Below are 14939 nucleotides of genomic sequence, written 5' to 3'. Positions count from 1 at the left end.
GTTCCGCCAGATCGAGTTGCAAGTGTTGAGCGCAATGACAATTTGAAGCAACCTTCGATCGAAGAAGGATCTTTAGTGCGTAGCATTGAAGATCCTCCAGTCCAAGTCAAGGAGGATCCACCAAATAAGGTGATTTGGCGTCCCACAGGTTATGTCAGGAAGCCGCATCGCAGCCTGAACACCGCTAGACCGGGTGAGAAACCACCCGATCAAGCGTTAGGCCAAGGGTCCTAGATATTGTACTTGGTAAGAAGGTCGTGCGGGACCTAGTTAAACCAGCGCTTTGCGGGAGGCAACCCGCATTTTTAATGCTTTTTAGACTAGTTTTTATTTCCTTTTTCCTTATGAGAGAAGAGATGAGGAAATTTAATAAGTTTTATGAGTGTTTGTACAGGTTTGAAGAAAAGAGTTAGCCAAATTTTGGAGATAAGAAGAAGAATGATAATTAGACGATTTAGCCTCGGGCCCGATCGGGCGAAGCTAGCCCGACCGGGCGCGAGAGCAAGGTCTAAAAATAGAGTAATTTCGCCCGACCGGGCGCGAAACTTGTCGTTTACGGACTAAATTGGCCGCCCGATCGGGCAAGCCTCGCCCGACCGGGCGCGAGACCAGGAGAAATTTGGTAATATAGATCGCCCGACCGGGCGAACGGCGCTCGACCGGGAGCAAGAAATGGTCAAAATCGGATTGAAAGATCGCCCGACCGGGCGAACTCCGCCCGACCGGGCGCGAGAGCCAGCCCAATATTCATGATTAGATCGCCCGACCGGGCGAGCTGGTGCCCGACCGGGCACGAGCCTTACCCGTGCCTTTTTCTTCTTCTTTCTTCACCTTTTCTCATTCTTTATTCTTTCTCCATTACTTTCTCTCTCTAAAACTCAAATTCTCTCTACCTTCTCTCTAAGATTTCTCCTCCATTTCTTACCCAAATTCAAAACTCTTTTTATATTTGTGATCCTCTCTTCATTCTTTACACTTTCATATAAAAATTTTTCAGATTTAATTCAATAAATTTTCAAACCCATTTCCTAAACATGGCTTCAAAGAGGGCTAGGTCCATTTTCGGTAGGAGCTCCAGTTCGAGGGAGGAATACGACCCAGACTTGCAACTCCCGTACTGGCCGACGATCCGGATTGCGAGCCGAGAGCAAAAGGAGCGGCTAAAGCACTTAATCGGCCGCGAGCTCTTCTGGTGCAGGTGGTGCAGGTGGTAGTGGAGGTGCGGGTTTCGGCTCGATGGATGAGGATGATCAGGACTAGATATGCTGGGCTAGTTCCCGAGCCAATGAGGACATTGTCTGATTCTGGCTTGGGGGAGATTTTGATTTGGTATATTTCTTTTTCTCTTTTCTTTTATTTCTTTTGGTGTGTTTTCTTAGGTTAGATTTCCTGCTTTCTAGGTTAGTTTTATTGCTTTCTTATATATATAAAAATACAAAAAAGTTTGAAAAAAAAAAAAAATCAAAAATACGTTCCAATGAATTGTAAATTATGCTTCCCTGTGCCCCTTACTTGAGAAAATTGTTTTGATTCTTGGTATTTGATGATAAGTATTGTGGATTAGTTGATCATGATTTGATGTTTGATTGCCTTGAAACCTTTACATGCGTCAATTTTGTCCAACTACTTGTGAATATAGTGCTTGACTAGTTGATTTGGTAAGGAATGTGTGATAGTTCCATAGTTCCTGGTATGTCAATGAATTTGAGTATTGGTTTGCAACTATTAGTAATATTTATATGATTCATTAGTATGCACATTGTGGAGGACGAAGGCATTTGTTCTTTTAGGTAGCCTCCAGATATTGTAGATACATTTGTTCCCTTCTTGCTACCCATGTTGTTGCCTTGACTTTTTGTTGATTATTAGCCGCATTACAAGCCTATTTTGCCCCATTGGTTACTAGTCCCAAGCTTGGCTTGGGGGAGCCATTAGTGAGTGAGGTGAGGGAGTTTGTAGTGTGCTTATTATTTCTTCAATTTGGGTGGGATTTGAGTAGTTGTTTTGTTGATTATTCATGTTTATTTTTGATGAGTTTGAGAGTTGTATTTTCTTGAAAAAATAAAGCATGATATTATGAAAAAAAAGAGAGAAGTTCAAAGAAAAAAATGTGAAAAAAATAAGTGAACTTCAAAAGAAAAAAAATGTTCAAATGTTCTAGTTGGAGGTCGATCAAAGAAAAATAATTTTGAGCTCCAATGAAAAATTCAAGTTTGGAAAATAAAGTTTGTTTATTCACTCTACTTCTTCATTATTATATCTTATGAGTGAAATTGTAAGAGTTGGGATTATTTATTAATTGGAGTATATTTGGTTGGTGTTTGAGTTGGTTATGTAGGAGATGTATGATCACTATTTATTTTGATCATGGGTTTTATTAGGATATGGCTCCTTTAAGCATAGCTTTTCTCTCACTTATTCCCAAATTTATCCTACCCTTTACCCTAGTCTTACATTACAAGCTTTAAAGACCTTTCGACCTTTGTGCATAGAATTGTATGAATGTGAAAGTGTTGTTTATCAATGCAAGTTATGATTTGGCATATTTCGAGTCGACTAGTAGGATTGAGCGTTCATTGTTTTATAAACACGAGAGTGTGAGTTGGGAGGGCATTGTTCACATAAAGGGGGTTGGATGGAGAGCGATCGAGTACATCTTTTACTCGCCACATAAATGAGAGTTGAGTGAGTGAGCACTAGTCTTGAATTCTATATGCTCTTGTGGTTTGCTCTATTTGACAATTGTTAGGGAAGAAAGGTAAATGGATGGATTTGATTGGTTGACTTTGAAACATGTTTATTTGATTTACCCTGGATCGTTTGTGCTTGATTTTTACTTTTTGGGGTGAAGCATATTTATTGATTCATTGATGAGATCTTTGCTTAGGGACAAGCAAAGGTTTGGCTTGGGGGAGTTTGATGTGTCTATTTTATATAGTATTTTACCCTCGTCCCTTGGTCATAATTAGTAGTGTTTTTGGCTCTTTAGAGCCACTTTTATTACTAATTGGTGTTTTCGTAGATTTGGTTGACTTTTGCAGGGATTTATACTTTTGGAGTATTTTCCCGAGATATTTTGGAGCAATCACGAACATTGGAGAAGCACGACCAGATTTTATAACACAGGGCCGGTTGGAGCCATCGAACCGGTGATTAAGGGTTTGGTATGTGTGATACCGGGGCATTTGGACCGAGTATTCAAGACCCAAAGAGGAAACCCAGATTGGCCCGAAGAATTGGAGCCCAATCGTAGTCCAAATAGTGGCGCCCAGAGGCGCGCCTAGCCGGGCGGGAGAAGCTAAGGCTGGCGCCCGGTGACGCGCCCAGCCGGGCGCGAGATTATTATTATGAGCAAAAAAGGTGCGCCCGATCGGGCGGTGCCTCGCCCGATCGGGCGCGTGTATTTATTAGTTGATGATTAGCGTCGTTTTAATTTGTTTTAGTTTAGGATTTTGTACGGAATATAAATACTCCTCCGTAATACGATTTTAGGATCTCTTCTCTTCTTTTTTTTACTCTTTCTTTACTCTCTTAATTGTTCTCTGAGATTTCTTTCTCTTAAACCTTTGTTCTTAATTTACTCTTAATTCCAGATTTATTTTGGTAACGATTTCTCTTCTCTTAATCTCAGTTATTTACTTTATTCTTTTTATCATGTCTTGCTTTATTGCTTTGATTAGTTTAATTTCTACTATGTGTGAGTAGTTTTATTTCTAGGGTTTATGGGGATCCATAAATAATATGAAGGGGTAATTTGTTGTTGTTAATTATCAATGCTAGATTAATTTCCTATTGATTGAATTAATGCTCTGTGATTAGATTTGGCCTGATCTTTTATGCATGAGTTTGGCAATGTTAATTCGAGATTTGACGGATGAGAATTAATGTTTAGGTCTAGTTTCAATAGGCAGGTTAATTTATAAATGGTTAAGTCGAGATTTGAAAGATGAGATTTAATACCGGTAAATTAATTGTGTGATTATAATACATAGCGAAAGACCTTTATAATCTGATTGATGTATGCATTGATGAATGATTATTATATTCTACCCTAGAATATTGTTTATTGGTGAACCTATGCCCTAGATCCTTTTATATATTGTTTTCTCCCTGTTCTAAATCTTAGTAGTTTAATTTCATATTTAAATATAAATATTGGTTACTTCATAATCTAGATTATTTTAGGTAATTAGGAATAGAAAGACTTGTTTCCCTGTGGAGATCGACCCTACTTCCCTATCTGCTTTAGTTAGAGGATTTAGGAATTACTTTTGATTTGGGGATACGACTTTAGCCTGTCAAATTTCCGACGGATTTCCGACGGAATGTTTTAATTCGTCGGAAATATCTGACAGAAAATAAATCCGTCGGAAATATCGATTTTTCCGACGGATTTTAAGGTTCGTCGGAACCGATCCGTCGCTATTTGACCTGATTCTTGTAGTGACTACCATTAGGGGGAATTTGAACTTTGTGTTGAGGATGCAGTAAGATTGGTTGTATGGACTAAATAAAGTTGAGTACATTCGGGAAGGTTAGCTAGGCATTGGCTAGTCAAGACCGTGGTTGATCTTAGGCATGTACCTTATGCTCGAGTTTTATTGCTTAAGGATTCTTTTATCTTTACATGTGTGTAGGTAATATTTCAAGCGTTAATCCCTAGCTTGAACCCCACTGTGATCATACACTTAAGCATGGTGGCGTCCAAAGGGAAAGAAGATAGAGCAAAAGAGTCGCCAACAAGTTTTAGGAACTTGTAAACCGTTCACGAGGTGAAGGTTACACCCCTTAACGATCCAGGAGATCGTCAACTCCAATAAGGTCTTGAACCAAATAAGGTTCGGGGATGAAGGTACAAATCCAACCTAAAAGAGATTGAACTTGCCCAAATAATAGGCCTCTACTTTATTCTGATCGTATTCATGTGCGCTTTCTGACTAACATTCAATCAATAGGATTAACCCTAAACCTGTTTATCTATGTTGGTTGAATATTAATGCACAAATAAACTATTATTGGCGATCACTTGAATTATAATCAAATTAACCCTAAACAAGATTATTAATTATCTTATATAAGCATGATTGCAAGTACAAATTCCCTTTAAACATGCATAAAAGGTGTGATCCAGCAATAACAATAAATATAATCAAGCAACATCATAATAAACAAAATAATAATAATAACGGTCCTGCTATATGCAGCCCTAAGGGCTGTACATAAAAATTAGCAAATTCCCATAATTAATGCATATTTACTTATTTCAATGGAATCTAATTAAACATTGTATTAGATTGATAATAAAACTATTAAATGTTGTTTGAATGCTATTAATTGAGCTGTCCTACCATCCCTTCAATAAATATGTCCAACCAACTTTAACTGAAATAAATAATTTTCTCTCCTAAATTTTTTTATAAAAAACAAAAAAAAGTTACTGTACAACTTAAATTGATAATTTCCTCCAAAAAAAAAAAAAAAAAAAAAAAAAAAAAAAAAAAAAAACCCTTAAATTGATAATCATGAAAGCTAATCATCCAAAAATTACGTGATAAATATGACAAAAGTTGAGCCAAAGAAAACCTTAGATCCTAAACAAATGTCTCACAAATAGTATCTTCCAGGTTTCAAAAAAAAAAAAAAAAAAAAAAAAAAAAAAGTATCTTCCATATGACAGTACACCCAAAAAAAAAAAAAAAAAAACGATTTTCTCATAATATCATCAATTCTTGTTTCATCAATCTTCATTCTTCAATCTGCACATTGTATAGATTATGTCAGAAAAAAATAAAAATAAAGATATACATGTTAAACTTTTATATAAAAAAAAAGTCAGGAGAACATTACCTAAAATTTCAAAGAAAAGATAGGGTTTAGTCCTAAATCCTCTGCTGTTTTCTTATGCCTTTTATGTGATACAGTAGAATTACCATCATTTGTAGTTTGTGAGGGGAAAATATTTTCTTTATAAGGGCATGTAGGTTTTGTATGACCAGGTTGCTTACAAATGGAACAACTCTTAGTCTTCTTTTTTGCTACTTCTTTTCCACCCTTCTCACGCTTCTTTTTGGGACGCCCTTTAGTTTTGGATTGTGGAGGGCACAACACATCACCCATGGATGCATTAATCGTCAGAGTAAGTTCCTCTCCGGAAAACATTTCTTCTTGTACAACTTCTTGAGTACTAGTATTAGCTTGTAATGCATCTTCTTGAGTACTAGTAGTATCTTGCAATGCATCACAACACCATCGTAGAGGTAGATAGGATAAAGGGATCTTGAAACAATCTTTGTGGAACAACACCCGTAATATATGGCGACAAAGTATACCCCAAAACTCAAAATTTTTACAACTACACATGGCTGTATTTTTTCCATCCCAAAAGACTCTATGAGAGATTTTATCGTCACCTTCATAATATCTCACCGTGAACTCATGACCTTCTACATGAATTATAGAATATAGAGTTGCCCTTGTAAGTTCATCTTGAAACTGAAAGCAAATGGCGTAAACACTCCAAAAACTTGTTCTTCCAAAGGTGACTTTGTTTTCAAAGAAGTTGGTTTAATTAAGGCATTCAAGCTCAAATGTGCATGTCCTTGAATAATTTCTTCAACACCAATATCCACCTATATTATTTAGCCATAAAAAAACAAAAAAACATCATCCATAAATTTTTATAAGTAATTTTTTAAGTGCGAAAATATATGGTAGATACTAGGGAAAAAAAAACTGTACAAAATTTATTTAGCAACTAGATATGTGTATAGAATATATTTGAAGAAAATGGATAGAAAATTTTCATTGAACTAATCTAATCAAGTGTACAACCATATATACAAGAGCCTAACATAATTCTAGGCTACAAAATCGGCAACGATTAATGCCCTTTGACTATACAAGATAAACACAATATATTTAGCAAATATGATACCTAACAAATATTATCAGACTTATATTTAACAAATAATCAAATATGATACCAAACAAATATCACTATCAGAATATATTTAGTTTTTGAGATAAAAAATAAAAATACAAACCTGCTTAACAAATTCAGTCAGACTTATATGAGATGAAACGAACCGCTTGATAAACGCGTTTATACTTTCCGATCTTCCGGTAGTTATCATCCCTCCAAAAAAACTATCACGGAGATAAACAGGTGCCCAAAAACCTCTTATTTCGTATAGACCTTGAATGTGTTTATTGTCTTCCATGTTATACTTTGCTACCATTAGAGGCCAATGTTGTTCAAACTCTTCAGGATTTGTCATTTTGTATAGCTTGTAAAAGTCACCACACCAAGTTTGGTAGTCATCACGTAAGAGTGCAGCAAACCAACAACTAAATTTTGAAGTGATATGCCAAATACAAAAACTATGCTTTGTGCTTGGCATCTCAATTGCTATAGCTTCGGACATCCATGGATCTTGGTCGGTTAAGATAGTTTTTGGTGCTTTCTTCATAATAGTAACAAAGGTCTAATTCACAAAAAAAAAAAAAAAAAAAAAAAAACAAAATGAAAAATGTTAATAAGGAATTACGTACTGTATATATGAATACATATACTAGATAATTATTATTTTTTGGGTAAAAAAAAAATGAAAACAATATTAAAAATATACCTTCATTAACCACTTAAAAGTTGATGTTGTCTCATTACGAAGGAGAGCACACCCAAACAAAATTGTCTTCCCATGATTATCAATACCAACAAATATTCCACAAGGCATGTTATATGAATTGACTTTGTAGGTAGTATCAAAAACCACCACATCACCATACTTTTGGTACCAATCAAAACTTTGAGCTCGACACCAAAATAGATTTTCCAATTTGTTTTCATTATCAATTGTGTAAGCATATTGAAATAGTGGACTTTCTTGCTTTGCCAACTTCATATGCTCAAAAAGATTTTATATATCATCCATATCAAGCTCCCTCTTAACTCTACTAAACAAATTACGAACATCTTTTTCAAGAAAAGATAACTCCCCATGCTTAACATTTTTTTGTAGTTCCATCACTCGAATTATTTGTCTTACCGGCAACCCCGCTTCCTTGTATAATAAAATTTGTTTTTCATCTTCTTTTGTGATAACTCGATTTGCTGCAAGAAAACGCATTTGTTGTGGTGACACCATACCATGGTTATGCTCCTTAACAAATTTTGTTACATGCCATTCCTCTGGAAATATGTCAAAGCACTTCTTCAAAGTAATCCTCACATGGGCTTTGCAACTACATCTTGATGATCCCTTATTTCGTTGAGCTATAGAGGGATTAAATACCTTTAAACGTTGGTTACCTCCACGATGACATAAAAGATCTTGTCTAATAGTTCTACCATGTTTAGTATCCGAACGATCTTTGCGAGCTACAAAACCCTGTCGTTTTGCATAATTATTATAAAAGACAAATGCCTCTTCTTGACTTGAAAAGGTTTGTCCAATAAAAGGTTCATCATAATCCCTCTGATCTTCCTCATTAAAAGGTTCATTCAAATCAAAATCAAGCATCACTAAAATCTGTTTAACAATTCAACCATACCTTTCTTAGATAAAATTAAAATGCACACAAATACTAGGATAAAACAGTAACTTTGATAGGATTTATTTGTCAGAAGAAATTTTGATGGAATGTTGATTGATATCCATTAATGAAATTTTATGTTTGACAAGACCATATAATGGAAACTGAAGGGATGCAAAATTTTAATAGAATATGGCGCCAAATTTCCCCCCTTTTTATTAGCCAAAACTTAGTGTTGTTAAATATTTTATTTGGAATCATAAAATTAATTAATTGAGATTTGTATTTATATTATTGGAAATATAAGGGAATCTTATATCTAATTAATGCTTATATGCAGCCCTTAGGGCTGCATATAGCATTTGCCTAATAATAATCATAACAATAATAAAATTATAATCATAATCATTATAATAAAAATTAATAGCAATCATGTTAAAGCATAATAATAATAGCAAGACCCTAGGCATGATACTAACAAGATTAATAACAAACCCTAGCATGTCACTAAGAATAAAAATCAAAGCTTTAACCCTAACATGATACTATTATGAATATTGGAAGAAAATAGGAAGCATCGCAGGAAACACAATTGTCATATTTGATATTAGAAAGTATAGTTGTTACCCTAAACATGATACTAGGAATTTAAAATAACAATCTAAGCATGATTTTTATATCATAATATCAATTAAACCATTAAAGTACTTACTTGGATGCCTCGTATCTCTTTCTAATAACAAAATACACACGTTAGTAACTTCAAGGAAAAAATAAACAAAACAATTAAATTAAATAATTGAAAGAGAGATTTGGGACCAAACCCTTAGAAATTAAACCTTTCACGTCTAGGGCGAAGGCAACTTCGAATATGGCTAGGTGTTTCTAAATCTAATGAGTGCGGAATTTTTATATTTAAGAGAAGGCTAGTTTAGAAAAGAGAGAGAGAGAGAGAGAGAGTAATCAAGAAAATCTTAATGAGAGTTGGTGAGAATTGGTGAATGAAAACGGAGTTTTAAGCACGTTATTTATAGAGAAAATCAGCCAAAAAGATAAAACATCAAAAATAGAGTTCTAACGCGGATAAAACGATGTTAGTGCCAAACGCTGACCTTAGCGCCAGATGCTAAGGCTAGCGCCAGGCGCCAAGCGTAGCGTCAGGCGCTACAGCTAGCGTTTGGCGCTGACTCAGAAATTCACGCGTTTTTTTATAATCAGATAGAAATTGCCGTACAGGAGGATAAAATCGTATTTTCCTCAAAAAAACGTTCTTTGATTCTGATTAAAACTCTAAAAAGTCAACAAAAGGTCAATTTATCAATGCTAATTGAATTAGGAATGAAAAGAACCTTCTAGGAGAATCTAGAAGACTAAAAACATTCCTAATTGCATTAGGAATGATAAATCCATATTAGGCCCTCCTCTAGATCATTGGGCCGCATATAAGGCTCAAACCAGGCCCAGTTCAGTAAATTGGCCATAACTTCCTCAATATTCATCGGAATTGGGCTTATAATATATCGTTGGAAAGCTTTTTTCAAGCCCTATCCAACTACACTATTATTGGACCCATATCATGGACCAACCAAGCTGGATTGGCTGTTTTCTTAAAATGGGTTTTCAAAAACAGAGAGAAGAGAAAAGAAATTAAAACTATCCGCAACACTAAACTTTCCACACTTTCACTTCATTCGATTATGATTCGACATGAAAGGTACTCATCACTGGGTTTGGTTTTGGGGAGACACAAATGGGTGTCTACAATGTGCTTTTCTTTGAGCGAACTAATCTGTTATTTTCTTTTGCGCCAAGTAAATTACTTAGGGACAAGAAATTGGCTAGCTTGGGGGAATTTGATATGTGTTTTATTTGTCCAGTCACTACAAGAAAAATGTCTTTTCGTAGCGATTATTTCGTAGCGATAGTACATTCGCTACAATATGCAAGTATATTTGTGAAATAATTAAGGAAGTCGTATCATTTTACAATCGCTATGGTTTTCCCATATAAAATCGATACGGAAAACATAATAATACATATCCACACTATTTTTACACATTTTTATAATTTGAGAAATCATATCATTTACAATCGCCACTAAATCCTAAAAATCGATACGAAAAGCCTTTTCAACACTAGATATATAAATATTGTTTGACAAAGAATACATAAAATATATCATAGCTTATTGGTGAAACATTTAATATAAGAGTTTGAGGTTGCATGCTCGAATCTTGTGTCATTTGCGTCATTTGCGTCATTTGACAAAGAAGTTTATCAGAAGAGTCATTTGCGTCGCGCCTTTATAAAGGAGCGACGCAAATGACTCTTATTTGCGTCGCGCCTAGTAGCGACGCAAATGACTTTTAAGTCATTTGCGTCGCGAGCAGTTGCGTCGCTCATAGAAGCGACGCAAATACACTATAAATGAGCGACGCAAATAAGCCTTTTTCTACTAGTGCATGTTCGAATCTTGTAAAGATCATACACATGTTTTTTTTTTTTTTGAAAAAAATGAGTTAAACCTTTATAGCGATTGTAATCGCTACAATAATCACCACGATTGGATGTAGTTTTTCGTATCGATTATTGAGGTTAACCCCAGCGATATTGAAAACCACTACTAAAGGCTAAGGCAACAGGGGATATTGTATCGAATGACCATTCGTTGGGAAAGATTTTTGTTGCAATTACAATCAATACTAAAGGTTAAAATATAATCGCTACGAAAAGGTTATTTTCTTGTAGTGACTTATCATGGTATTTTTAACACGGTTTTGTAGTAATTTTCCTTACTTTAATCCCTTTTTATCTCATTGTGTGCATGATTGTAGCCTTTGGCATTCCCGTTCCTTTTTATGTGTGTGTTGGCCTTTTGTAGATGCAACGAGAATTGATTCATATATCACCAGCATGAAGACTCTTCAATAAGGCACCATGCACCAGCTGAGGAGAGGGCTACACCTTGGTAAGAGCAAACACTCCTAATATAGGCACTAGCTACAATCTACCATGTTGACTTCCAGGGGGAGCAGGCACGCATCAAATCAGGAGTGGGCTCTCCTCCTGGCTTTCCAACTTCCTGCCTCCACTAATGTAGCCATGAGCGGGCGCTCACTTGAGGAGCGGGCGCTCCTACTGTTCTGAAGCCCGATTTTTGACGAAATTTACAATGTAACTTTTAGGTGTTTAAACACGACCCTTGGCTTCAATTTTAAGGAGCTTGTTTTCCCTTAGTTTTCTTAGACCCTTAGTTAGCTCTCTAAACTCTTATTAATTAGTTTAGTTTATCTCAAACTCAATCATTGGAGTACATTAATTGAAGTTTGTATTCTCAATTTCAACGTAACAATTTCTCAACTTTGAAGCTTTATTAGTAATCTCTTTCCTCTATCTCTTACTCTTTATTTTCTGTTTTGAATTGCTTAATTTGAATTGTTAAGTTCTCTCTATTAACCTTGATTATTTGTTGTTGCATGTTCAATCAACATAAATTCTATTACTCCTCTCAACTTGTTAGATTGATGCTAGAATTAGAACTTGTAGCTATGTTGTTTTTCACCATGTTTAGTGAGTAGTTTTTAAGCTAGGGGTTGGGTGAAGACCCAACCAAGCCATGGATTGATTGATATTTGTGCTTGCATGTTCATTTTGGGTCGATGATTGATTGTTAAATAATTGGCTAATTGCATGTCGTGTAATTGGTTGGCCACTTGTTGCTCATGTATTCAGATCACTTCTATGCTTGCATTAAAAGATGAAGTTTGGCTGTGAACCTTTTCTTGTATGATCCGAATTTCTATCTTGATTACAGTTCCTTATTTGAAAGATGTAGTAGTTTTAGTTGCGATAATTAGGTGAGAAATCCCAATTACTTGTGCCTTAATGCTATTTTGGTCCGACCGAAAGACAAACCCGAGTTAGTAGTCTACTTTCTATCATTGGGACTTAGTTGGCCTATCATGCTAGTTGAACTTGGTTTAGAAATGTTTAGTTTTGTGGCTTCAATTTGAAAGAAGACAATGTTGAGTACCCTCTCTATCGCCCAGTTTGTGTTCATGCTTTCCTACTGTATTGTACTATTGGTTTGGTTGGTATCCATTCCCAATTTCCCCTAGCTAGTGTTTGTCTCCATAATAGTTAATTAATCAAAACCCCCAATTTGTGACTAAACTAGATTACATCCGTTTCATATTCTCGGTGTACTCATACTCATTTCTCGTGGATACGATCCTTTATTTACCTTAGATTTGTCTTTGGTTGGGTTTAGGTAGAATTAATTGTCCAACGACCGATTTATCCCTCTATCGATATGAAAAATATATATATATATATATATATATATATATATATATATATATATATATATATATATATATATATATATATATATATATATATATATATATATAAGTTGTAAAAAAATACAAACAAGTCATGCATTGCACGGGTTTCATCTAGTTTTTAATATCTATGTCTTATATACAAATTAATTATATTTGATTAAAAAAATACAAATATAACTTATAAATATTATAAAGATAAGGATGATGGCATTAAAACAAACACTAAATTAATATCGAATTTTAGTTCGTTTTCAATGATTCAAATTCTATTTTGTGATGTTGTCTTTTTGATCAAATTTTCATATCAACAAATCAGGATTAACATTAAACCTGATTTAAAATTTTGATATTGTTTAGATTTTAAACTAATATTATTAATATATATATAATACGTTTTTTGTCTTCAAATACTTTAATAATTTAACTTTCGTACTCTGCATTATACATGCATTAATATAACAACATACTTTACTTATAAAATTCAAACGTATTATAGTATTATATTACATCTACTTTATTGGTTTTTCTTTCATTTTTTTTTTCCAAATTATTTTTTATTTATTTTATTTTATTTTATTTATCATTTACTTATTTTTGCTACATAATCCTTAAACATTTCTTCAACTCCACCACTATAAGATTGTTTTTTTCAAAATTTGAATTTTACCAATATAAATGGATTGAGAATATTAGGTTTTTATGGCATATTTTGAATATACATTTTTGCTTTTAATTTTCATGACCGGTTGGCCCTAATAGCTTTTTTTAAATCCTGGCTACGCTTATGAACAAGTGTGTCAATCAAATTGTTAAAAATATCATGAATAGAGTATGCAGTGTGGATTAATACTTGTATAATTCTAGATTGGTTACCATTTTGGGATATCCAAGCACAAGGGTTAATGAGTAAACAAACCTAAAGGTTGGGTCTATCTTTTTATTTTTCGATTAAAATAAAGTGTACTAAATTGTTGTCCAAAGAAAGCAAACAGAAACGAGGGCACAAAATTCCATGAATGCCGCCACAAATCAACCATCTGGAGCTCGTCATATCTGTTTCACCGCTTTAAGACTTTGATCTACAGCCATATAATTTGACAATATCTTGTTCTTCTTTAATTGGTTCCCAAATTTAACTACTTGTCTTCTTTACAATTGATTGAATAGAAATACTGAAATATTCCTTTAAATCTCATATTAACATAACATTGTATTACATAAACTACTAATTTTGTTTAATTTTAAATGTAATAATGTATAGAGTATCACATAAAGTTCTTATAAGTGAAATCACACTCCATTAAATAAAACTAATTCAGTAAATATCCTAAAATAAAATTGTGCAAGTTACATCCAAAGCAGACAATATCATATTAATATGGAGTGAAGGCAGCCTATAACATAGATGATTAGGGCTTAGTAAGTTGACAAAAGTATTATCTTGCAAAACTTTGAGGAAATTATAGCTTACAAAATGTAGTTAATGGTAAACAATATCTTAAATAAATCTGTCTTGATTTAATTTTTGCGTGTCAAACACTTTAAATTGAGGGCGAATGAAAAGAAAGTTTCACCTCCATATATAAATAATTGAAAGAACAGAAATTAACCTACTAGCCACTAGGTGATAAATTAAATCTCAACGGACAATATAGATATTTATATTCCGGTAATGACCTTCTCCAATGGTGAGACTCAAATGAGTATTTTTAGGAGAGAGTATTTTTTGCAATGTATACCAATAAGTTGGTATCTAAACTTAGCAACTCCAAATGAAAGTTGCTAAGTTTAGATACTCAACTTTGAGTCTCATTTGACCAAAAAGTGTGGGCCCCTGGTCAATATTCTATTATATTTTGTAATTTATTTAAATTTAATTTTTTTTTAAAATCTTACAATATTTAATAATAAAAAAAGAAATGGATTTGCAGAGCCATAATTAAAAGTGACATTTGTATATTTTAGAAAGTCTTATCATTGAAAAATTAGGGTTAAAAAATTACTAAATTGAGAAGTGAGTATAGTATCATCATTGAAGGTAAAAAACAACTCATTTTG

At 33.9% G+C, this 14939-nt stretch overlaps 1 pseudogene; it reads right to left on the bottom strand.

The window, feature by feature from the left end:
• Positions 1-5756: 5756 nt before the first annotated feature.
• Positions 5757-8541, bottom strand: LOC145611147 (protein FAR1-RELATED SEQUENCE 11-like; annotated as a pseudogene).
• Between the last annotated feature and the right edge of the window lie 6398 nt (positions 8542-14939).

This window comes from Chenopodium album, chromosome 3, assembly GCF_948465745.1.
Source record: "Chenopodium album chromosome 3, dcCheAlbu1.1, whole genome shotgun sequence".
Classification (NCBI taxonomy): domain Eukaryota; kingdom Viridiplantae; phylum Streptophyta; class Magnoliopsida; order Caryophyllales; family Amaranthaceae; genus Chenopodium; species Chenopodium album.
Note: the sequence above shows the minus strand (reverse complement) of the source record. Positions and strands in the feature narration are given on the sequence as shown.